Source organism: Notamacropus eugenii, chromosome 1 (assembly GCF_028372415.1).
Source record: "Notamacropus eugenii isolate mMacEug1 chromosome 1, mMacEug1.pri_v2, whole genome shotgun sequence".
Taxonomy (NCBI): Eukaryota; Metazoa; Chordata; class Mammalia; order Diprotodontia; family Macropodidae; genus Notamacropus; species Notamacropus eugenii.
In genome coordinates this window covers 322,933,679-322,957,647 of record NC_092872.1, presented here as the reverse complement: position 1 = coordinate 322,957,647, position 23,969 = coordinate 322,933,679, and the positions used below count along the sequence as shown (strand labels likewise).

General features: G+C 35.3%; 1 protein-coding gene and 1 pseudogene across 2 annotated transcripts in view; both read right to left on the bottom strand.

The window, feature by feature from the left end:
- The window catches only part of LOC140517968 (immunoglobulin alpha-2 heavy chain-like), a gene marked incomplete at its 5' end in the record, with an annotated part of 937,512 nt that overhangs the window by 657,978 nt on the left and 255,565 nt on the right, over nt 1-23,969 (bottom strand). The window lies entirely within an intron of this gene.
- LOC140529441 (Ig mu chain C region-like) overlaps nt 1-23,969 on the bottom strand; it is a 177,169-nt pseudogene that overhangs the window by 110,703 nt on the left and 42,497 nt on the right. The window contains exon 2 of the transcript XR_011975556.1: nt 1,160-1,168. The product of XR_011975556.1 is annotated as an Ig mu chain C region-like (transcript). The remainder of the gene's footprint in view (nt 1-1,159; nt 1,169-23,969) is intronic.

The window sequence follows — 23,969 nt, the reverse complement described above, 5'->3', positions numbered from 1 at the left end:
ACTCCTGGAGTTATTGACAGAATAAAGAATAGGAGGGTAGAGAAGAAGCTAAAGCAACAAGTATAGTGTAAAAAGAGAGGATGAGATGGACAATAGGGATGGAAGGAAATTCGCAAATAGTATACAACTTTGAATGGGATTAGAATGCACACACTCCTAAAACACAACCTTACAGCAGATTGGTTTAAAAATCAGAACCCAACATGTTGTTTACAAGAAACACATTTAAGAATGAGAAATACAAGGGTCTGGAGCTAACATGTTGGAGGGCGAGCACAGATTCACCTGAGTCCTACCACAAATGCCTTCAGATATCTCTAAAAAGAGAATCTTAACACATTTTAGAGTGGCAGAATCCACTAGGCTACAGAGTGTGTCAGATTTCTAGTCCAGGACTTCCCAGAAGGCCAACAGAAGGATCTGTTACATGTGGATGGTGAAGCACAGAGTACATAGGCTGCACCAATCCAGACTCTGACATAGTGGAACAGAGCAGGAACTGCCAGGGTGGACTAAGGTACAAGCAGTAATGCGGATTCTCAAACATATCAGCCCTGTCCAGTGGAACTGAGGGAGAGAGAAGCACATGACTCCCGGTTATAGCAGCGGCGACTTCTAAGACTATCAGCCCACAGATTAAATGTTTGAGTCACCCACTTGAATTAACAGGAGTCAAGATGAAAGAAAAAAGTGTAAGTGCTCTCACGTTCCCCTTGTTGATCTTGAAAAACGCAGAGAATACTGCACCAGGAAAAATCCTGAAATAGTGGGATCAGTGGAAGGGATAAACAGTCTCTCAGCTCAGAAGGCTAGGAAGATCATCAAGAAGAGTACCTTTAGCTGTGATTGAAGGGTACCAGTGCAGGACAAGCGGTGTCCCAGACAGGCCAACTCAATGAACCAGTAGGAGACCCTGAGCAACAAGGAGGTGGAGCCCTCAAGCACTAAAAACGGCCCCCAGGCATGCCTCAGCACAGCCAAGGAATTGGATAGACACTCCTGTGGCCCAGAAGCAGAGATTCATTTTAAAAGACAGAAACAAGGCAATTGTCATGAGCAAGAAGCAAAAAAGAAAAGCAAAGATCATAAAATCTTACTGAGGAGAGAAAGAAGGCCAAAATAGGAATACAAAAGAGGATAGAGTTGATACTATTCTCACATCTGAAACCTCAAAAGGGAATATGAACTTGTCTCAAACCCAAAGAGTATTCTCAGAAGACATCAAGGATTTAAAAAAAAAAATTGAGAGGCAGAAGAAAAATTGGCCAATGATTTTAAAAATAAAATTGATAAAATGAAAAAAGAATTCACTGAAGAGAACAGCTCCTTAAAATGAACATTTGGACAAATGGAAAAGGAGGCACAAAAGTTAACTGAGGAAAACAATTTATTAAAAGTTAGAATTGGGCAACTAGAAGTTAATGATTCCATGAGACACCAAGAGTCAGTGAAACAAAATATAGAGAATGAAAAAATGGGAGAAAACGTAAAATATCTTATTGGAAAAACAACTGACCTGCAAAATAGATCCAGGAGAGAACATCTAAAATTATTTGTCTACTAGAAAGTCATGATGAGAAAAAAGAGCCTGGAAAATATCTTTCAAGAAATCATCAAGGAAAACTGTCCTGAGGTTCTAGATTCACAGGACAAAATAGTCATCAAAAGAACCTGTAAGAGATCTCAGATTGAAAACGCCAAGGAAAATTGTTGCCAAAATCCAGAACTATCAAGTTAAGGAGAAAATATTACAAGTAACCAGAAAGAAATAATTCAAATATCAAAGAACTACAGTCTGGATCACACGGCACCTTGCAGTTTTTACATTCAAGGATCGAAGGGAATGGAATATGATAAATTGTAAAGTAAAGGAGTCTGGACTACAACAAAAGGTCAATTACTCAGCAAAACTGAGCATAACATTACAGGCAAAGAGATGGTCATTCAGTGAAATGGGGGATTTTCACACCTTCCTGATGAAAAGGAAGAGCTCAATAGAAAATTTGATCTCCAAATACAAGACTCAAGAGAGGCATGCAGAGGTAAACAGAAAGAAACAACTTGCTATTCAATATGGGAAAGCTGTTCATATCCCTGTATGGGTGATAATTGTTAATTATCTTCAGAATTACATAGTTATTATGACATTTAAAAGTGATATACGTAGATTGACGGAGTAAGTATAAATTACCTGATGTAACGATAAATAGGTGCTTAAAGGGTGAAAATGGATTGTAATAGGAGAAGTGAAAAGGAGGAAGCAGGAAATGGTAAATTATATCACATGAAGAGTCACAAAAACAAATTATAGCACAGAGAAAGAAGGGAGGGAAGGCAGTACTAGTTGAGATTTACTCTCATCTGATTTGATTCAAGGATGGAGCAATATACTCAGTTAAGTGTAGAAATCTAACTTGCCCTATAAACAGTAGGAGGAAAAAGGGGACAGAAAAGGGAGGAGGTTTAAAAGGAGAGAAGAAGGGGGTAGTAAGAAGAAGTAAGGGAAAGGGGGAAAAAAGGGAGGGGAAATGATAGAAGGGGTGGAAGACTGAGGGAAGCAGTCGTCAAAAATTAAACCCCTATTGTGGAGGATAAGGAAGAAGGGTGAAATGAAAGTATGAATGGGGGAAAAAGGATAGAGAAAGAAACACAGATAGTAATCATAATTGTGAAAGTGAGTGGAATGATCTCTCCCATGAAACAGAGGCAAATAACAGATCAGATTAAAAGCTATAATTCAACAATATATTGTTTACAAGAAAGAAATTTAATACAGGGAGATACACAAGACTAAAGGTAAAAGGTTGGAGCAGAATGTATTATGCCTCAATTGATATAAAACAAGCAGGAGTAGCAATCCTAATAACAGACAATGCAAAAACAGAAATAAATCTAATCAAACAAATAAGAAAGGAAACTATATTCCGCTAAAAGGCATCTTAGACAATGAAGTAATATCATTACTAAACATGCATGAACCAAGTGGTATAGCATGCAAATTCTTAGAGAAGAATTTAAGCGAATTTCAGAAAGAAATAGACAGCAAAACTATACTAGTGAGGAACCTCAACCTCCCCCTCTCTGAACTTGATAAATCTAAGCTAAAAATGAACAAGAAAGAAGTTAAGAAGATGAATAGAACTCTGGATGAGGTAGATATTATGGACATCTGGAGAAAATTGAATTATGACAGAAAGGAATATATCTTTTTCTCAGTAGTACATGAGGCATAACAAAAAAACTGACCATGTACTGGGGAATAAAACCACCCAATCCTGGGCACACAGGCAGAGATAATGAATGCTTCCTTTTCAGATCATAATGCAATAAAAAATATTTGTAATCAAAGGTCATGGAAATATAAACCAAAAATTAATTGGAACCTGAAGACTCTAATCCGAAAAAATGAGTGGGTTAAACAACAAATTACAGAAACAATCAACAACTTCATTCAAGAGAATGACAATAATGAGACAGCCTACCAAATCTTATGGGATACTTCAAAAACAGGTTTTTTTGGGGGAAATTTTGCATATTTTCATGCCTACATGAATAAAATAGAGAAACAGATGATCAATGAATTGGGCATGCAACTGACCAAGCTAGAAAAAGAACAAATTGAAAATTCTGAAGTAAGTACCAAATTAGAAACACTGAAAACCAAAGGAGAGATTAATAAAATTGAAATTAAGAGAACTATTGAACTAACAAAAAAACTAAGAGTTGGGTTTATGAAAAAAGTATAAGATTGATAAACTTTTGATCAATGTGATTAACAAAAAGAAAGAAGGAAGCCAAATTACCAATATTAAAAGTTAAAAAGATGAACTCAACTCCAAAAAGGAAGAAATTAAAAGAATAATTAGAAATGATTTTGCCCAACTGTATCTCCATAAATTTTACAACCTAAGTTAAATGAATGAATAATAAAAAAAATATAAATTGCCCAGATTAACAGAACAGGAAGTAAAATACTTAAATAAGCCCATCTCAGAAAAACACATTGAACGAGCCATCAATGAACTCCCTTGGAAAAAATCTCCATGACCAGATGAATTTAAAAGTGAATTCTATGAAACATTTAAAGAACAGTTAATTCCAATTCTATATAGACTGTTTGGGAAAATTGCTGAAGAAGCAGTCCTATCAAATTGTTTTTACTATGCAGATGTTTTTCTGATCCGTAAAACAGGAGCAGCCAAAATAGAGAAGGAAAATTATGGACTAATTTCCTCAGGGAATGTAGAAACAAAAATTTAAAATTAGACTAGCAAAAAGAGTACTGCAAATTATCATATGAATACTACATTATGATCAGGTAGAATTTATATCAAGAATGCACAGCTTGTTCAATATTATGAAAACTATTTGTATTATTGATCATATCATTAAAACCTAAGAGAAACCACATGATTATCTCATTAGATGCAGAACAAGTTTCTGACAAAATACAACACACATTACCATTGAAAATACTGGAGAGCTTGGGAATAACTGGAGTCTTCCTCAAAATAATAAGTAGCACATAACTAAAATGATCAGCAAACATTATATGTAATGGAGCAAACTTAATGCATTTCGAACAAGACCAGGGGTGACGAAGGATGTTCATTATCACCACTGTTATTCAATAGGGCACCATAAATGTTAGCTTTAGCAACAAGAGAAGAAAAAATATAACAGAATTAGAATAGGCAAAGAAGAAACTAAGTTGTCAGTCTTTGCAGATGATATGATGATATACTTAGAGGATTCTAGAGAATTAAGTAAAAAGCTACTTGAAATAATAAACAACTTTGGCAAAGTTGCAGGTTGCAAAATAAACCCACATATATCATCTCCATTTCTATATATTACTAACAAAGTCCAAAAGCAAGAGATAGAAAGAGACATTCCCTTCAACTTTACAATAGACGTTATAAAATATTTAGGGGTCTGTAAGCCAAAAAAAACCTAGGGACTATATGAGCACAACTACAAAACTCTCTTTGCAAAAATAAAGTCAGATGTAAGTAACTGGAAAACCATCAGTTACTCATGGGTAGGCTGAGCTAATGAAATAAAAATGACAATTTTACATAAATTGATCTACATATTCAGTACCATATCAATCAAACTACCGGGAAATAATTTCATAGAGCTAGAAAAAATGACATCAAAATTCATCAAGAAGAAGAACAGGACCACAACATCAGGGAATTAATGTAAAGAAATGCTAGGGAAGGTGGCCTAACCATATCAGACCTCAATTTGTATTGTAAAGCAGTAATCAACAAAACCACTTTTTTCTTGCTAAGAAATAGAGGAGTAGATCATTGGGATAGATTAGGGACTCAAGAAACAGTGACCAATGAATGTAGCAGTCTACTATTTGATAAACCCAAGGACCCAATTTTCTGGGATGAGAACTCAGTGTTTGAGAAAAACTACTAGGATAACTGGATAGTTGTGTGGCAGAAACTGGGCAGAGACCAATGCCTGACAGCACACACAAGAATAAAGTCCAAATGGGTACAAGATCTAGGTATAAAGACTGATATTATAAACAAATTATGGGAACAAGGAATAGTGTATATTGCAGATTTATGAAGAATGGAGAAATTTATGTCCAAATAAGAGATAGAGAACAATATGAAGTGCCAAATGGATAATTTTGATTACATTACATTAAAGTAATGTAATTGTGCATTAAAGTAAATTAATTGCAAAGTTTTTCACAAACAAATCCAAAGCAACCAAGATTAGGAGGGGAGCAGAAAACTGGGAAAGAATTTTTACAAATAGTTTCTGTGATGTAGGCCTCATTTATAAAATATATAAAGAGCTGAGTAAAATTTGCAAGAATGCAAATCATTCCAGAATTGACAAATGGTCAAATATGTGCTCTAAATCACTATTGATTAGAGAGATGCAAATCAAAACACTTCTGAGGTACCACATCACACCTGTCTGATTGACTAGTATGGCAAATCAGGAAGACGATAAGTGTTGGAGAAGATGTGGGAGAGTTGGAATACTAATTCATTTTGATGAAGCTGCGAGCTGACCCAACCATTCTGGAGAGCAATTTGCAGTTCTTCCTAAAGGTCTACAAAAATGTACATACTCTTTTACCCAGCAATATTGCTTCTATGACTGTATCCCAAAGAGATCATAAAAATGGGAAAAGGTCTCACATGTATATTTATTGCAGCTCTTTTTGTCATGGTCAAGAAGAAGAAACCGAGAAAATGCCCATCAATTGAGAAATGATTGAAAAAATTATGGTATATGAATATAGTGAAATACTATTGTGCTATAAGGAATTATGAACTGTCAGAATTCAGAAAAATCTGGAAATACTTGTATGAACTGATGCTGAGTGCAATGAGCAGAACCAGGAGAACATTATACACAGTAACAGGCACAGTTTGTGACGACTGTTTCCTGAACAATTTAGCCCTTCACAGCAATGCAAGAACCTAAAATATTTCCAAAGGACTCGATGCAAAAGGCCTTCCACATCCAGAGAAAGATCTATGAAATCAGAACACAGAATGAAGCAGACTATTTTCTCTTGTGTTACACTGTGTTTTGTTTTGATTTTTCTCCTAGTTTCTCCCATTCATTTTAATTCTTCTATATAACATGACTAATGTCAAAATGTATTTAATAAGAAAGTAAGTGTACAACCGATGTAAGACTCCATGCTATCTCAGGGAGGAAGGGAGGGAAATTTGAAACTTGTGGAAGTCATTGTTAAAAACTGAAAATAAGTAAATTAAAGTTTTCTTAAAAATAGAATGAGAGATACATGCAGAGTTAAAAATGAAAGTTTTGAGTACATTTCATTATGCTTTAGCTGATGCAAAAAAACAAGGGTAGCAATTATGATTTCTGACAAAATTATGGTAAAATAGATATAATTAAAAGATATAAACAGGGCAATCACAGTTTAGTAAAAGGCACTACAGTTAATTAAGCAATATTAAATCTAAACTTGCATATAAAAATACTAGAGCATCTAAATTTGTAAAAGAAAAGTTAAAAGAATTATAGGGAGAAATAGATAGAAGTATTATAATAATGAGCAAGTTTAATCTTTGACTCTCAGAACTAGATAAATCTAACCAAAAAATAAATATGAAAAATTCAAGGAAGGGAATAGAATTTTAGATAAGGTATATATGAAATCTGGAGGAAATTCAATGAAGTTATTAAGGAATACAGCTTTTTCTCAGAGGTTCATGATACCTTTACCAAAATTGACCATATATTTGTACATAAAATTTTAATAGTAAAAGTCAGAAGTATTAAAAATATCTTCCGCAGATTACAATGCAATACTGCAATACCAACTGTATTTAATAAGGGACCACAGAAACAAAGACTAAAAACTAGTTGCAGATAAAGCAACCTAATCTTAAAGAATGATTGGGTCAAAGAACAAATGATAGAAATAATTAATAATTTCATTGAAGAAAGTGACAATGATAAAACAGTATATCAAAACCTATGGGGTACAGCAAAAGCAGTGAACACAGGAAAATTTATATCCTTGAATACCTTCATTAATAATATAGACAAAAAGAGAACTAATGACTTGGGTATGCTATTTCAAAAAATAAAAAGAGAATAAACCAAATAAACCCTACTATATCCTAAATTTGAAATTCTAAAAATTCAAGGTGTGATTAAAAATTGAGCATAAAAAACATTGAATTAGTAAATAAAACGAGTAGTTGATTTTATGGATAAAAGCAATAAAATAGATAACCCACTGGATAATTTAAGTTAAAAAAGGAAGAAAATCAATCACTAGTATTAAAAATGAAAATTGTCAATTTACTAGTAACAAAGGGGAAGTTCAAAAAAATTGTAAGGATGTATTTTGCCCAATTATATGCCAATAAATTTAGCAATTTAATTGAAACACAGAATATTTACAAAAAATTAAATTGCCTGATTTAGCAGAAGAGGACATAGAATTTAAAAAGACTTATTTTTGAAAAAAAGAATTGAAGAGGTCGTAAATGAGCTTCATAAGAAAAAAGCACCAGGAAAAAGGCTTGGAACTGAGTAGATGGAATGTCTTGTTTGTGGAACAGCCTGGAGGCCAGTGTCACTGGAGCAAAAAGTATGTATCAAGGAATAAGATCTAAGAGGCCTGGAGAGGTACAGTACTCATAGCCATCTGGTGAACAGGACCTTTGACACTATGGATGGGAAGTAGGAAGAGCCACTCAATGATGCAGAGAAAATGAGAAATTCGAGAAGAATATCAGGGACTCCACAACACATTGATGGTGTCATGGGAATTAAATATTTATAGATGCTGGACAGCCAATTAGGTGGAATTGAGGGTACCTAATTTCCTTGGTAATCATCATCAGGAGGCAAAGAAAAGGCCTCCAATTTTCTTGTTGTAGGACCCTAAGGTTTAGGACCATATTTGGAGAGCTGTTATTGAAAAAAAGACACTCACTGTGGAGCACATAGACTAGGCTTGAACAATTCAAGTGATCAAGAGACCAACTGGCAACAAAATGGATGAGTGCATCACCAATGGATATGCACCAAGGAAAATCCATCATCATTAATGTGACTGGCTAGGGAACTAGAAATGAAGTGATGGAATAATAGAATAACCCATGCGTGAGTCCATTATATATCCTTAAGTATGAGTCAAAGAGCTGAAAAGAAAGAGCAACTTAGATCAAACGTTTCCCACTGTGTAAGGAAAACTCAAACCTTGTACAAGACACACCAATATCTAAACTTACTCTTCCAAGAAGAGCAAGGAAACTTGGAATTCAAGGCTACCTAGACACACTTTAGAGATACTATCAATGTATTACAGCCAGAAAGCAGATGTATTTTGTTTAAATTGTGGAATAGATACATACTTGGTGCACTTGCGAGAATTCATACTTTGTTGGTCATATGATAAAATCCTACTAGTCTTTTCATCAGGAAAGAGAGATGGTGGAATAGATTAGGTACCCAACACAGTAGTCAATGAATATAGCAATCTAACTGTTTGATAAACGCATGGAGCCCAGCTTCTGGGATAATAAATCACTGTTTGACAAAAATTGCTGGGAAAACTGGATAACATTATGGCAGAAACTAGGCATAGACCAATGCCTGACACCATACACAAGAATAAAGTCCAAATGAGTACATGATCTAAGTATAAAGACTGATATTATGAAAATCAGTGGAGCAAGGAATAGTGTATTTATCAGATTTATGGAGAAAGGAAGAATTTTTGACCAAACAAGAGACAGAAAAAACTACAAAATGCAAAATGGATACTTTTGGTTACATTAAATTGAAAAGTTTTTACACAAACAAACACAATGCAACCAAGATCAGTAGGGAAGCCGAAAATTGGGAAAAAATTTTGCAACTACTGTCAATGATAAAGGCCTGATTTCTAAAATATATAGAGAAATGAGTCAAATATCCAAGAATACAAGTCATTTCCCAGTTGATCAATGCTCAAAGGATATGAACAAGCAGTTTTCAGAGGAAAAAAATCAAAGCTATCTATAGTCATATGAAAAAAATTCTCTAAATCACAATTGATTAGAGAGACGTAAGTCAAAAAACTCTGAGACACCACATCACACCTATGAGATTGGCTAACATGACAAAATAGGATGATGATCAATGTTGGAGACGATGTGGGAGAGGTGGAACACTAAATCATTGTTGGTGGAGCTCTGAGTTAATCCAGATATTCTGGAGAGCAATTTGGAGCTCTGCCCAACGGGCTACAAAAAATGTGCATACCTTTTGACCCAGCAATACTCTTTCTAGGATTGTATCCCTAAGAGATTATAAAAATGGGAAATGATCTCACATGTACAAAAAATAATTATAACAGCACTCTTTGTGGTGGCCAAAAAGTGGAAATCAAGGGGATGCCCATCAATTGGGGAATGACTGAATCAATTGTGGTATATGAATGCAATGGAATAATATTTTGATGTAAGAAATGATGAACAGGAAAACTTCAGAGAGACCTGGAAAGACTTATGTGAACTTATGCTGAGTGAAAGGAGCAGATCCAGGAGAACTTTATGCACAGCCACAACCACAGTGAGCAACGATTTTTTCTGGTAGACTTAGCACTTCATTGCAATGCAAGGACTTAAAAAATTCACAGTGGTCTCTTAAGCCAAAAAGCCTTCCACATCCAGAGAAAGAACTATGGAATTAGATTGCAGAATGTAGCAGATCATTTTCTTTTGTATTACATTTTGGTTTGTTTTATGATTTCTCCCTTTCATTTTAATTCTTCATGCAACATGACTAAGTTGAAAATATATTTAATAGGAATGTATGTGTAGAACCTATATAACATTGTATGGTAACTCAGGGAGGGAGGACAGAGGGAGGAGGGAATGAGAGGGCGGAAAGGGGGGAACATCTAAGTTATATGGAAGTGATTGTAGAACACTGGAAACAAATAGTAAAGAAAAGAAGGAATGAGAGATTAGCTTGGAGAGAAGACAAATAAGCCCCCTGAAGAATTTAATCTCTGTCTCATCAAATTTTTACTGTTTTTTTTATAACAGGAATGTTGAAAACTAAAATAATCAGATAAACAAAGAAATAAATTAAAAAGGACTGCGTATATCTAGGTTACATCATAGTTAGTCTCGAATTCCCTTGGGAGGTTTTGTGTACCAGCAAGAAAGTTCATGTCATGGTCCTCATATGCATAAACATACAAACAAATATTTTTTGAGTTTCAGCATTAATTGGGAGAAATGCAGCCTAAAAGAAGGCAGACACTGAACTCACAAGTGAATGACACTAATGATTCATGCCTCCCACATAGAAATCATACAGCATGGTAGTCCTTATTTCACCAATAGTACTGGCATAGAAGAATATTTGGGTGTAGGCACCTAGGATTCGGGGTTGTGAACCATCAGACTTTGTGTAACAGAAGATAGACTATAACACCATACCAAAAATTTAAGATCTCCTGGAATGTCTAGTAGGATTTATTAGTTCAAGAACAAATCTTTTTTCTTTTTAAAAAAAATATTTATTTTTAATTTTCAATATTCACTTTAAAAATTTGTTGAATTTTAATTTTTCTCCCCATTCACCCCTTTTCCAGCCTCATGACAGTGTGTATTCTTATTATCCTGTCCTCCAATCTGCCTTCCTTCTATCACCATCCCCCTAGTCCTTATTCACTTGCCTTCTATTGTCCTGTAGGGCAAGATAGATTTCTATACCCTATTGCCAATATATCTTATTTCCTAGTTTCATGTAAAAATAGTCTTTAAAGTTAATCTTAAACGCTTTGAATTCTACTTTCTCTCCCTCTACCCTCCCCATCTACCCTCATTGAGAAGGCAAGTAATTTGAAATAGGTTATACATGTCTAGTCATGCAAAACACTTCCATAACATTCATGTTGTGAAAGACTGTATTTTCCTCTTTCCTGTCCTTCTCTTCTTCATGCAGCATCACCAAGTTGAAAATATATTTAATTGGAATGTATGTGTAGAACCTATATAACATTGTATGGCAACTCGGAGAGGGAGGATGGAGGGAGGGGGGAATGCAGGGGAGGAAAGGGGGGAACATCTGAGTTATATGGAAGTGATTGAGGGATCTGTCCCTCTACAAAAATGTTTACTTCTGATTACTCCTTCAACCAATTTTCTATCACTTCTATTATCCCCCCTTTCTTATTCCCTCCCTCCCCACCTTCTAGCTTTCCTAGAGGGTAAGATAAACTTCCATACCCAGTTGATTGTGTATGTTATTGTCTCCTGAAGCTAAATCTGATGAGAGGAAGGTTTACTTATTTCGTCTCATATTCCCCTTGTTCCCCTTCATTGTAAAAGCTCTTTCTTCGCTCTTTTATGTGAGATGATTTGCTACATTCTACCTCTCCCTTTCTCTTTCGCCTACTACATTCCTCTCAACACTTAATTTTCTTTTTTTGGATATCATTCCTACATATTCAGTCATGCCTTCTCCCTCGCTCCCTCTGTGTGTGTGTGTGTATGTGTGTGTCTCTTTCTCTGTATATATATATATATATATATATGTATGTATGTATGTATGTATGTATGTATGTACACATATGTGTGTGCGTGTGTGTATACATATGTATATACATTATACATGTACATGTACACATACACAGATCTACACACATATACACATGTAATAATATAATACATATATATATATATATATATATATATTATACACACAAACAAATACATATTCCCTCCAACTATCCTACTAGTGAGAATGGTCTCATGGGTTGCAAATACCATCTCTCCATGTAGGAATGTAAGCAGTTCAACTCTAAGTCCCTAATAGTTTCTCTTTCCTGATCAGCCTTTATTGCTTCTCTTGCTTCTTGTATTTCAAAATAAGATTTTCTATTCAGCTCTGATTTTTCCGGCAAGAATGTTTGAAATTCCTCTGTTTGAGTGACGTTCCATTTTATCACTTGATATATTATACTCAGTTTTTCTGGGTAGATGATTCTTGGTTTCAACCCTATCTTCTTTGACCTCTGGAATATTTGACCGTGGAATATCTGAAATTCCTTAGTGTAGAAGCTGCCAAAACTTTTGTTATCCTGATTTTGCTTCCACGGTACCTCAATTATTTCTTTCTGGCTATTTGTAATAGTTTCTCCTTGACCTGGGAACTCTGGAATTTGGCTACAATATTACTAGGAGTTTTCCTTTTGGGATGTCTTTCAGGAGAGGTTGGTGGATTCTTTCTATTTCCATTTTACCCTCTAGTCTTAGAATATCAGGTCAGTTTTCTTTTATAATTACTTGAAAGATGATGTTTAGACTTTTTATTGATCGTGATTTTTCACGCAGTCCAATAAGTTTTAAATTATCTCTCTTGGATCTATTTTCCAGCTTAGTCACTTTTCCAATGAAATAATTCACATTGTCTTCTGGTTTTTCATTTTTGGCTTTTCTTTTATAATTTTTTGATTTGTCACAAAGCCACTAGCTTTCATTTGCTCCATTCTAATTTTGAAGAAATTATTTTCTTCAGGGAGTTCTTGGGCTTCTTTTTCCATTTGGCCAATTCTCTTTATTACACACTCTTCTCATTGAATTTGTGGACCTCCTTTGTCATTTGTGTTATTCTAATTTTAAAGCTACTATTTTCGTCAGCATTTTGGAGGATTTCCTTTAGCAAGATGTTGATTCATTTTTCATTATTTTCTAGCATTACTCTTATTTCTCTTCCCAATTTTTTCTCTACCTCTCTTACTTAATTTTCAAAATCCTTTTTGAGTTCTTCCATGGCCTGAGATCAATTCATATTTTTCTTGCAGGTTTGGATGCAGTAGCTTTGACTTTACTGGCTTCTTCTGCATGTATGTTTTTACCTTCCTCATTACCAATGATGCAAGAAAATATTTCTAGATCATGAAAGCAAGATTCTATAGTGGGTTTCTTTCCCCTCTGTTTGTTAATGTTCCCCAGCCACTTATTTAACTTCTGAGATCTTTATTAAGATGCATTCTCCAGAAGCAACCTCTTCTTCAACAATGGCTGCCCCCGACCTGGGGCTGGACTTGGACTGTACCACATTTACTCTCAATCTTGTCAGAGATCATTCCCACTGACCTTTGAAGCTGTCTTTAGTATTTGTGGGTTGACAAGTCTGAAAGCCGCAGCACCCACTAGCTATTCCTTAAAAATATATGTTAAAGAATTTTTGGGGACTTGCGAGTTTTCAGCAGCAGTTTCTCAGTAGCTAAAAGTAAGTGATGACAGGAACTTCTCAGAAATATTGGTACAGGGAGCAGAGACAAGGTGGTGGAGTAGAAGCATGAACTTGCTTTAGCTTTTCCCCCACAGTCCCTAAAAAACCTTTAAAAATTACTCTTAAAAAATTCTAGAGCAGCAGAAGCCACAACATGACAGAGTGAAACAGATTTCAAGCCTAAGACAATCTGGAAGGTCAACAGAAATGGTCTTTGGACCAGGCTCATAGCAAAGCCCAGCCCTAGCTGTGCTTCTCTAGCACAGATGGGAAAGAAATAGGCTTCAGTGCATCGAATCATGGGCAGCTGTCACAGTTTCCAGATTTCTCAACCCACAAACTCCAAAGATAGTTTCAAAGGTCAGTGAGAAGGCTCTTTCACCTGGGTGAGAGTGGAGTGTGATCCAACCCTGTCCCCAAGACTGCTGCAGCCACTACCTCAGCAGCAGCTGCTTCTGGAGCTGTCTGCTTATAAACTATGGGGAAATGGAGTGGCTGATTTGAGTCTCAGTCCTGAGTGTTAGTTACGGGGTGAGGAAGAGTGCTGGCATAGAGGAGCTGGTGGCAGCGGTGGAGAGGTAATCCTACTCACAGTTCCAGGGCAGATAAAAGTGTTTATGGTTCCTCACAGACTAGAGCACAGGCTGGGAGGAGAGTAAACACCTCTCCCTTCACTATGCCATTTTGGAGGAACTGAAAACTTACAGGTCCCTAGTGATATCTTAAACAATGGCTGCACAAAACCTCTGAAGTCTGTGATAGTATACCCTCCACTTGACAAAGGACTCAAAAACCAAGTAATTGACTGGGAAAATGGTAAACAAAAAAAAAACAACACAAAAAATAAGACTATAGAAGGCTAATTTCTTGGTGAAAAGGTATTTTCTTCCATCCTTTTGAATGAATAAGAGGAAAACTTGCAATCAGTGGAAGAAGAAAGCATACAACTGGAAAAAGACAGCAAGGTAAAGGTCTCAGAAAAAAGCCTTCAAGTTTATATGTATGTATTGGTGTGTGTGTGTGTGTATGTATATATATATATATATATATATATATATATATATATATATATATATATATATATATATATATATATATATATATATATATATATATATACATACCTACTTACATACATATATATGTGTGCCTACGCACATATTTCTTTCTCTGTCTATTTTTGTCTATCAATCAATCTATCTATCTCTCTGAAGTGGTCTGAGGCTCATAAAGGGCTCAAAAATGATTTTTGATTAAGAGGGGTGGAGGAAATTTGGGAAGAGAAACGAAAGTGATGCAAAAAAATCATGAAAAACAAGTCAACAGCTTGCTAGAGGAGACCCACTCATAATGCTAAAGGAAATGAAACCTTTATAAATAACCTAACCCCAATGGAAAAAGAGGACCAAAAAGTCAATGAGAAGAAGAATGTCTTAAAAAGCAGAATAGGCCAGATGGAAAAGGAGGTACAAATGCTCACTGAAGGAAATAATTCTTTTAAAATTAAAATGGAAAACGTGGAAGGTAATAATTTTGAGAAATCAAGAAATTATAAAACAAAATCAAAACAATGGAAAAAATAGAAGACAAAGTGAAATATCTCATTGGAAAAACAACTGACCTGGAAAATAGATCTAGGAGTGATCATTTAAAGATTATTAGTCTACCTGAAAACCATGATCAAAAAAGAGCTCAGACATCACCTTCCAATAAATTATCAGGGAAAACTCGAACCAGAAGGTAAAATAGAAATGGAAAGAACTCGTTAGTCACCTTCTGAAAGAGTCCCCAAAAATAAAATTCTTAGGAATATTGTAGCCACATTCCAGAGTTCCTAGGTCCCACAGAAAATATTACAAACAGCCAGAAAGAAATAACTTCAGAATTGTGGAAATGCAATCAGGACAACACAGGATTTAGCAACTTCTACACTAAAAGATCAAAGGGTATGGAATATGATATTCCAGAGATCAAAGGAGGTAGAATGAAAACCAAGAATCATCTTCTCAGCAAATCTGAGTATAGTACTTCAGAGGACAAAATCTAATTTCAATGAAATAGAGGACTTCCAATCATTCCTGTTAAAAATACCACAGCTGAATAGAAAATTTGACTTTCAAACACAAGAATCAAGAGAAATATGAAATGGAAAACAGAAAAGAGAAGTCATAAGAAACTCATTAACATTTAACTTTTTACATTCCTGCATGGAAAGATGATATTTGTAATGCTTGTAAGCTTTTTCAGTATCAGAGAAGTTAGAGAAAATATAAGTATATGTATATGTGTGTGTGTATCCATATATTGGTACCTGAAAACGATGATTAAAAAAAACAAGTCTAGATATCACCTTCTCAGAAATTATCATGAAACACTGCCCTCTTATATATACGTGCATATATTTATGGATGTGTATATAGTTGTGCATGGGAGTACATATGTATATGCACATATATTCATATGTAAATGTGTAAGAATGTATATATATATATATATATATATATATATGTATATATGAATACACACACTTTCAAACACACATAGACAGGAGTGTGAACTGAATGTGAAGGGAGAATATATATAAAATAAAATTTACTATTGTGTGGAATGTACCAAGAGTAAGAAAAAGGGAGAGGTATAATGTCACAAATCATCTCAAAAAAAAAAAGAAACAAGAAAAAACTTTTACAATCTAGGGGAAAAGAGGGGAGATAAAATGAAATTAATGAGCCTTACTTTCACAGGATTTGGCTTAAGGAGATAGTAACACACACTCAATTGGGTATGGAAATCTATTTACCCTGCAAGAAGGCAGTGTGGAAGGGGATAGGAGACGGAAGATAATAGGAACAACACTTTCTGGAAATGGATAATCAGAAGAAAACACTATTGTGGGGGACACAGGTCAGGGGAGAGAATGGAATAAATGGAGGGCAGGAAGGGACAGAGGGAAATAGGGTTAATCTTTCACAACATAATAATAATGGAAGTGTTTTGCATGGTTACACATATATGACCTATATTGATTTGCTTGCTTTCTCAATGAGGGTGGCTGAGGAGGGAGGAAAGGAGATAATATGGAACTCAAAGCTCTAAAATGAATGTCATTATTGTTTTTGAATGCAACAAGGAAATAAGATGCACAGGGCATGGGATATAGAAATAAATTTTGCCCTACAAGAAAATAAAGAGGAGGGTCATGGAAGAAAGAGAAGGGTGAGAGAAGGGAAGGCAGATTGGAAGAAGGGGTGTATGAGGTGCAAGCTGCCCTGGGGGTGAGGGGTGGGAAGAAATGGGGAGAAAATTTGGAATTCAAATTCTTGTGGAAGTGAATATGGAAAACTGAAAAACTAGTAAATTATATACAATTATATAAAAAAAGAAGTATTGGTGTAACTTGATGATCTCTTCATATTTGAAATGTCAATTGAAGACAAACTGCTGAAGATATTAGATTGGTTTCAAGTTATTAGTTTAAAATTGTCTTTTGGAAAGGGTCAGGTCTACAGAGCTTCTGTGTTGTATGTGGGTCCAGGTTCTCTATTCTTTTTGTGTCACGGATCCCTTTGGCAGTCTGGTGAAGCCTATGGACTCCTCAGAATATTTTTAAAATAAACATGTATTATGTGCTTACTATGTTCCAGGCACTGTGCTAAACAATGGAGATACAAATACATGCACAAAGAAAAACAGTCCCTGCCCTTATGGAGGGGAAATTCTAAGGGGAAAGATAACACTTAAAAGGATATAAAAAACCAAAGAGAGAGGTGGTAAAGGAGGATAATATCTGCAGGGGCATATGGTGGTGAAATCTGGAGAGTCCAGGCACAACCAGGAGAGAAATGAAGGATGATTGGCCTGGATCCTTCCTCAAGAAGAAGATTTAAGAGAAAATCAGCAAAAGAAGCTGCCATAGCATAAAATAACCTAAGAAATCAATTGCATTGAAATATAGATATCAAAAAAATTTATTCAAAAAAGTTCATGGATCTTAGTTTAAGAATCTCTGTTTTAAAAACTGTCACCTGCAACGTGCCATATATTCCTCATGTCCTTTTGAGCCTCACAAAATACTTTAATGTAAATACTACAGACATTTTTATTTCCGTTTCACAGATGAGTATATAGAGGCTCAAAGAGGTTGTGACTTGCCCATTATCATATAGCTAGTAGGTGTTCAAATCCCGGACTTTTTTCACACTAAGTCTTACTCTCTATACACTGTGCTAAGTAAGAAGAATGAATTCTGAGTTCATTGTGTTCAAAGTAAAGTGCATTTGACTGATATTGGTTAATGGGAGACGATAAGCAAACTTTGGAGCCATTGTGTACAGCCCTCTTCTCTTCTAAGTGATTAGGAATAACAACATTCTAATAGAGGTCGAACATTTCAACCAGCACTTACAAACTTAGCTCCCAAGCACTTTTCTGGGTAGACTATCTACTAATATTTCTCCTTGTTTCTCTCCCAGGACGAATCCTGGTCAAGGTTGTGATTTTGAAAGCACAGTATTTAGGGGCTGCTCTCAATTTTGCAGGAATCCAGAAGCCTAGGACTATACCTTTCAATCTTCATGAAGACTTGAAGCCATAGCATTTTTACTGCATGCATGCTGAATTCGTTGAGGACCCTGAAAACTGACAGATATCTTAGTGGAGTCAACATTTGTCTTTGTAACGAACACAAATGCTATCAAGAATGATACTATAGTTATTTCTAATGTTGGGCAATTGTCTCATCTGCCTACTGATCTGTGATTTGTAGTTTTGGCAGCTGAAGGAGATGTGGATATTCACAAGCAAACATTTCATTCAAGTGAGTAATCTGTTGAAGGACGCCATTTTCTTTGCTATGCCCATAATTCAGAAGAAGTTCAGGGAGATAAGCAAATGGCATGACATCTGAGTTGGCTGCCAGAAACTCCCGTTAGGTGACAAAGTCTTGCTATGAAACTCTATATGCACATGAAACACAAGAAATAAGACTGGTGGGAAGACACTTAATATCAAACAATTGAAATAAATCCTAGCCTGAAAAATAGCTCCAAAAAGGAGACAGGGTCTTGACAAAGTGGCATATCAGAAGTACCTGCTCTCATTAAAAAGGTGATTGGATTCCCTGGAGACCAGATCAGAGCAATTGACAACCAAGAAATGATACTGAAGGGATGCCCATCTAACAATTACAGTAGATAGGTGGATAATGTTTCATATAGAGAGGATAATAATCAAGATCTAGATGAGGAAGAAATTGCATGTTTAGGGCTGAGAAAGCTTACCAAGAGGGATGCAGCCTCAGGAGTACTTCTGCCTGGATAGGTGGTGGTGGTAGTGGTGATGGTGCTGGATCCACAAGCCATCTCTTTCATGTCTGACTCTTTAGGACCTAGAGTTAGCAGTGCTATTCCTAAGGTATAAATGAGCTCAGAACTGGGACTTCCTTTCAGTGTGCCTGAGGACATCAGCCCACTCACAAGAAGGGCAGAGACTGAGGTTGTGGCAATGGATCAATCAAAAGGGCCATTACTATCCAATAGGCAGTGGCTAAACTGACATATATTGTACTTGGTGTGAGGGCTATGGAGCACGCACATGTAACTGAGCGATTCCTATTGATGGATTGTACATGAAGTATATACTTGATATGAAAACTTAACACGACTTTTTATGAGTTGAGTACTTTGGATCACATATTTGGTATACTTTATGCAACTCTAGTTTGGATATTGTATTATGTGTTATGAGTAAGGACTGCTTGGATTTTCTCTTGCCACTTAAAGTAATACTTTGTCATAAATGATTTTTCATTAATTTAAAGAAAAACAAAACAAAAAGCACCAAAACTGAATAGATTGACAAGTTCAGTCTATCAAACATTTAAAGATCTGCTACTTACAATATTAAATATATGATCTGAAATAATAGGCAAAGAGGGATGCTACCAAGCTACTTTTATGAAACAAATATGATACTGATAGCTAAAAGAGGAAGAGCAAAATAAGAGAAAGAAAATCATAAGCCAATTTTATTAATGACTATAGATGCAAAAATCCTAAACAGAAAAGTAGCAACAAGATTATAAGAATATATTACAAATATTAAAAGTTATGAACAAGCAGGACTTATGTCAGGAATGCAGGGACATTCTAACATAAGGAAAATGATTAACAGAATTGATTATTGATTGATTGTTATTAATAAAAAAGTTTTAAAAACTGTGGGATTATACAAGTAGGAGCAGAAAAAGCTCTTGACAAATTACAATGCTCATTTCTATTAAAAGCACTTGAACGTACAGGATAACTGTAATTTTCCTTAAGTTGAGAAAAAAACACATTTATCTAAAATCATCAACAAACACTGGCAATTTGATCCCCCCCCCCCCCCCAGGAAGATCAGATATGAATCAAAGATGTCCATTGTCACCAATGTTAATCAGCATTGTAGTAGAAACCCTAGCAATAGAAATAAAGAGAAATAGAAGAAATCAGATAGGAAATAGGGTAATAAAATTATCTCTTTTTGCAGATTGTATACTTGTAAAATCTTATAAGTTAAAAAGTTAATTGAAAAAATAATTTCAGAAAATGGTGGAGTAGAAACAGAGACTTGTTAGAGTCTCTCTCCACCTATGCCCAGTCAAATAACTGTAAAAAATTACTCTAAACAAATTATGGAGCTGAATAACCCACAGAATGATGGAGTGAAGCAAATTTCCAGCCCTAGAAAACTTGGAAGGTCACTATGAATTATCTATCTTGCTGTGCTGGGAACAGAGTGCAGTTCAGTATGGGCCACACCAGCACAGAAACTACCAGAGCAAACCTCGGTGGGACTGAATCAATGGCACCTGTTTGGTTTCCAGACTTCAGAATCCCAAAATGCCTAGGAGAAATTGGAAGGACAAATTAGTGGAAAAAATCTGTCGGGCTTGTGTGAGAGAGTAGAGTGGACCAGCTCTGGCCCCAGACACAAGGTAGTGGAGGAGCTTGCAGCAGCCACAGCAGCAGGAGCAGGAGAAGTGGCAGAGGCTATTTCTGCAACTCTAAGCCCACAGATTGTGGTGGGATCCAGTGATCTACAATAAACCCCGCCACTGAAAGCAGAGGAAATACCTTGACAGAGAGTTCAAAAGTCAGACATATGACTGGAGGAATGAGCAAAAATTAGAATAAAAAATCAAACTATAGAGCTGTGCTTTTGTGATAAGGAAGAACAAAATATATAAACAGAAGAAAACAAAGTCAAAGTTGCAACATCCAAAGCCTCCAGGGAAAATATGAAGTTGTCTCACATCATGGAAGAACATTTTGAAAATCAAGTAAGAGAAGTAGAGGAAAAATTGGGGAGAGAAATGAGAATTATGCAAGAAAATCATGAAAAATGTGGAAATGGATTGCTAAAGGGGATGTAAAAATGCTGTGAAAATAACAGCTTAAAAAGACTAACTCAAAAGGCAAAAGAGATCCAAAAGCTAATGAGGAGAAGAATGCCTTAGAAAGCAGACTTGGACAGACTGAAAAGGGGGTACAAAAACTTACTGAAAAAATAATTCCTTTAAGAGTATAATGGAGCAGATGGAAGCTAATGACTTTACGAAAAAATCAAGAAATTACAAAACAAAACCAAAGGAATGAAAAAATAGGAATCAATGTGAAATATCTCAATGGTAAAACAGCTGACCTGGAAAATAGATTCAAGAGAGAAAATTTAAACATTATTGAACTACATGAAAGTCATGATCAAGAAAAGAGCCTAGACATCACTTTTCATGAAATTATCAAGGAAAACTGCCCTGATATTCTAGAAGCAGAGGGCAAAATGAATATTGAAAGAATCCAACAATAATCTCCTGAAAGAAATCCTAAAAGGAAAACTCTTAGGAATATTGTAGCCAAATTCCAGAGTTCCTAGGTCAAGGAGAAAATATTGCAAGCAGTCAAAAAAAAGCAATTAGAGTATTTTGGAAACACAATCAGGTTAACAAGAGCTAGCAGACTGTACATTACGGGATCAGAGAGCTTAGAATATGATATTCCAGAGGTCAAAGGAACTAAGATTAAAACCAAGAATCACCTACTCATCATAAGTGAGATCAATACTTCAGGGGGAAAAATGTTCATTCAATGAAATAGAGTACTTTGAAGCATTCTTGATGAAGAGACCAGAACTGAATAGAAAGTTTGAGTTTCAAACACCAGAATCAAGAGAAGCATGAAAAGGTAAACAGGAAAGAGAAATCCTAAGGGACTTACTAGTTTTGAACTCTTTGCATTCCTACGTGGAAAGATGGTATTTTTAACTCTTGAGACTTTTCTCAGTATTAGAGTAGTTGGAAGGATTTTATACATATAGACAGAGAGCACAGGGTGAGTTGAATATGATCGGATGATACATAAGAAATAAAATTAAAGGGTGAGAGAGGGATATATTGGGAGAAGGAAAAAGGTAGAAATAGAATGGGGTAAGTTATCTCTCATATAAAAGAGACAAGAAGAGGCTTATTCAAAGGAGGGGAATAGGGGAGGAGATGAGAGGGACAGAGCGAACCTTACTCTCACCACACATAGCTTAAGGAGGGAATAATATGTACACTCAGTTTGATATAAGAAATCTATCTTGCACTACAAGAAAATAGGGGGGAAGGGGAAGCAACTTTTCTCCTGTGAGGAAGTCAGAAGGCTGCATATGGTGTTCACCTTCCTGAGCACAAAATGTTGAATTTCAGCAGAGTAAAGATGAGATATTTCTTTGAGGGTCTATGACTTTGCTGTATGTTCATCAAGTTGTTTCTTCAGAGTCCTTCCCATATTTTTCATTCTTGTGACTGAAAATTAGATCAGTAGAACAGAGCAGACATACAGTTTACAGTTGCAAATAAGTATAGTAACATCGTATTTGACAAGTGTAAGGGCTTAAGATTTTAGGATAAGAATTCATTATTTGGAAAATTTTTTTTAAGAAAAGTGAAAAGAGATATGGCAGAATTTATCCGTAGATCAATATTTTACATTATGTACTTAAAGTTAAAATAGACACATGACCTCGATATAAGGAGAGGTATTACAAGAACATTTGAAGAACACAGAACATGTGACTTAGACTGATGGAGACACAAATAATTTATGAATAAACAAGAAATAGAGAGCATAGTGAGGTATAAAATAAATAATTTTTATTACATTAAGTTGAAAAGGTTTTATATAAATAAAAAAATGTAACCAAGATGAGAAGGAAAGCAGAAAAGTGAAATGAGAATGTATACAGTAAGAGTAATAATGTTTTTAGAACAACTTCGAGTGAATATGTCATTTTGACTATTACAAATACCCAATTTAATTATAAAAGTCATATGAAAGAAGATGCTCTTTGCATCTAGAGAAAGAACCGATAAATATCAACATGGATAGAATGATTTTGCACATACATACATTTTTGTATCTAATGGTAGCCATGTCCAGGAGTGGGAGAGGAAAAAATAAAAAAAAGGAATTTAGATCATAGCTTCATAAAACATTTGAAAGAAAGAACTGGTTATACTTTATAAATTTGACGTTTCATGTGCAATCACCTTTTTTTGTTATTATACTGTGATATTTAAATAGTTGATTTATTCCATAGATAAATAAAACAATTTTTTAAAATTAAAAAATAGTTTTTGATTGGAGATTTGTGAGGTACTCATATCAACAAAATTATAGGTACTTAAATACTGAGATTATTTGAGAATTGAGGACAAACTAGCTAAGATATCTTTCCTTTCTGTACCATACGGATACCCTGAGAGGTGGAGCATCTTTAAAAGTGCTCCACTGGGATCTCAGGAAATGGAATTTGTCAAAGATTTTCTATAAAAAAAGATTCTGTAGACATTCGGTTTCTTAATTGACTTTCAATAAGAAATTTACAAAATTTACTCATCTGTCTTTATCTGTAGCTGTTAGAAAAATGATCATCACAAGGATGAAAAATATGGGAAGGCCTCTGAGGAAAAAGATTGATGAACATAGCCGAAAGTCATAGACCCTCAAAGATATATCTCATCTTTCCTCTGCTAAGATCCGACATTTTGTGCTCAGGAGTTGAGCACCGTATGCAGCCTTCTGGCTTCCTCGTAGGAGAAAAGTTGTGTCTGGACTCCTGCTCATTTCTCTTCATTGCTCCTCTTGCACAGTAATATACAGCTATGTCATCAGCTGTGA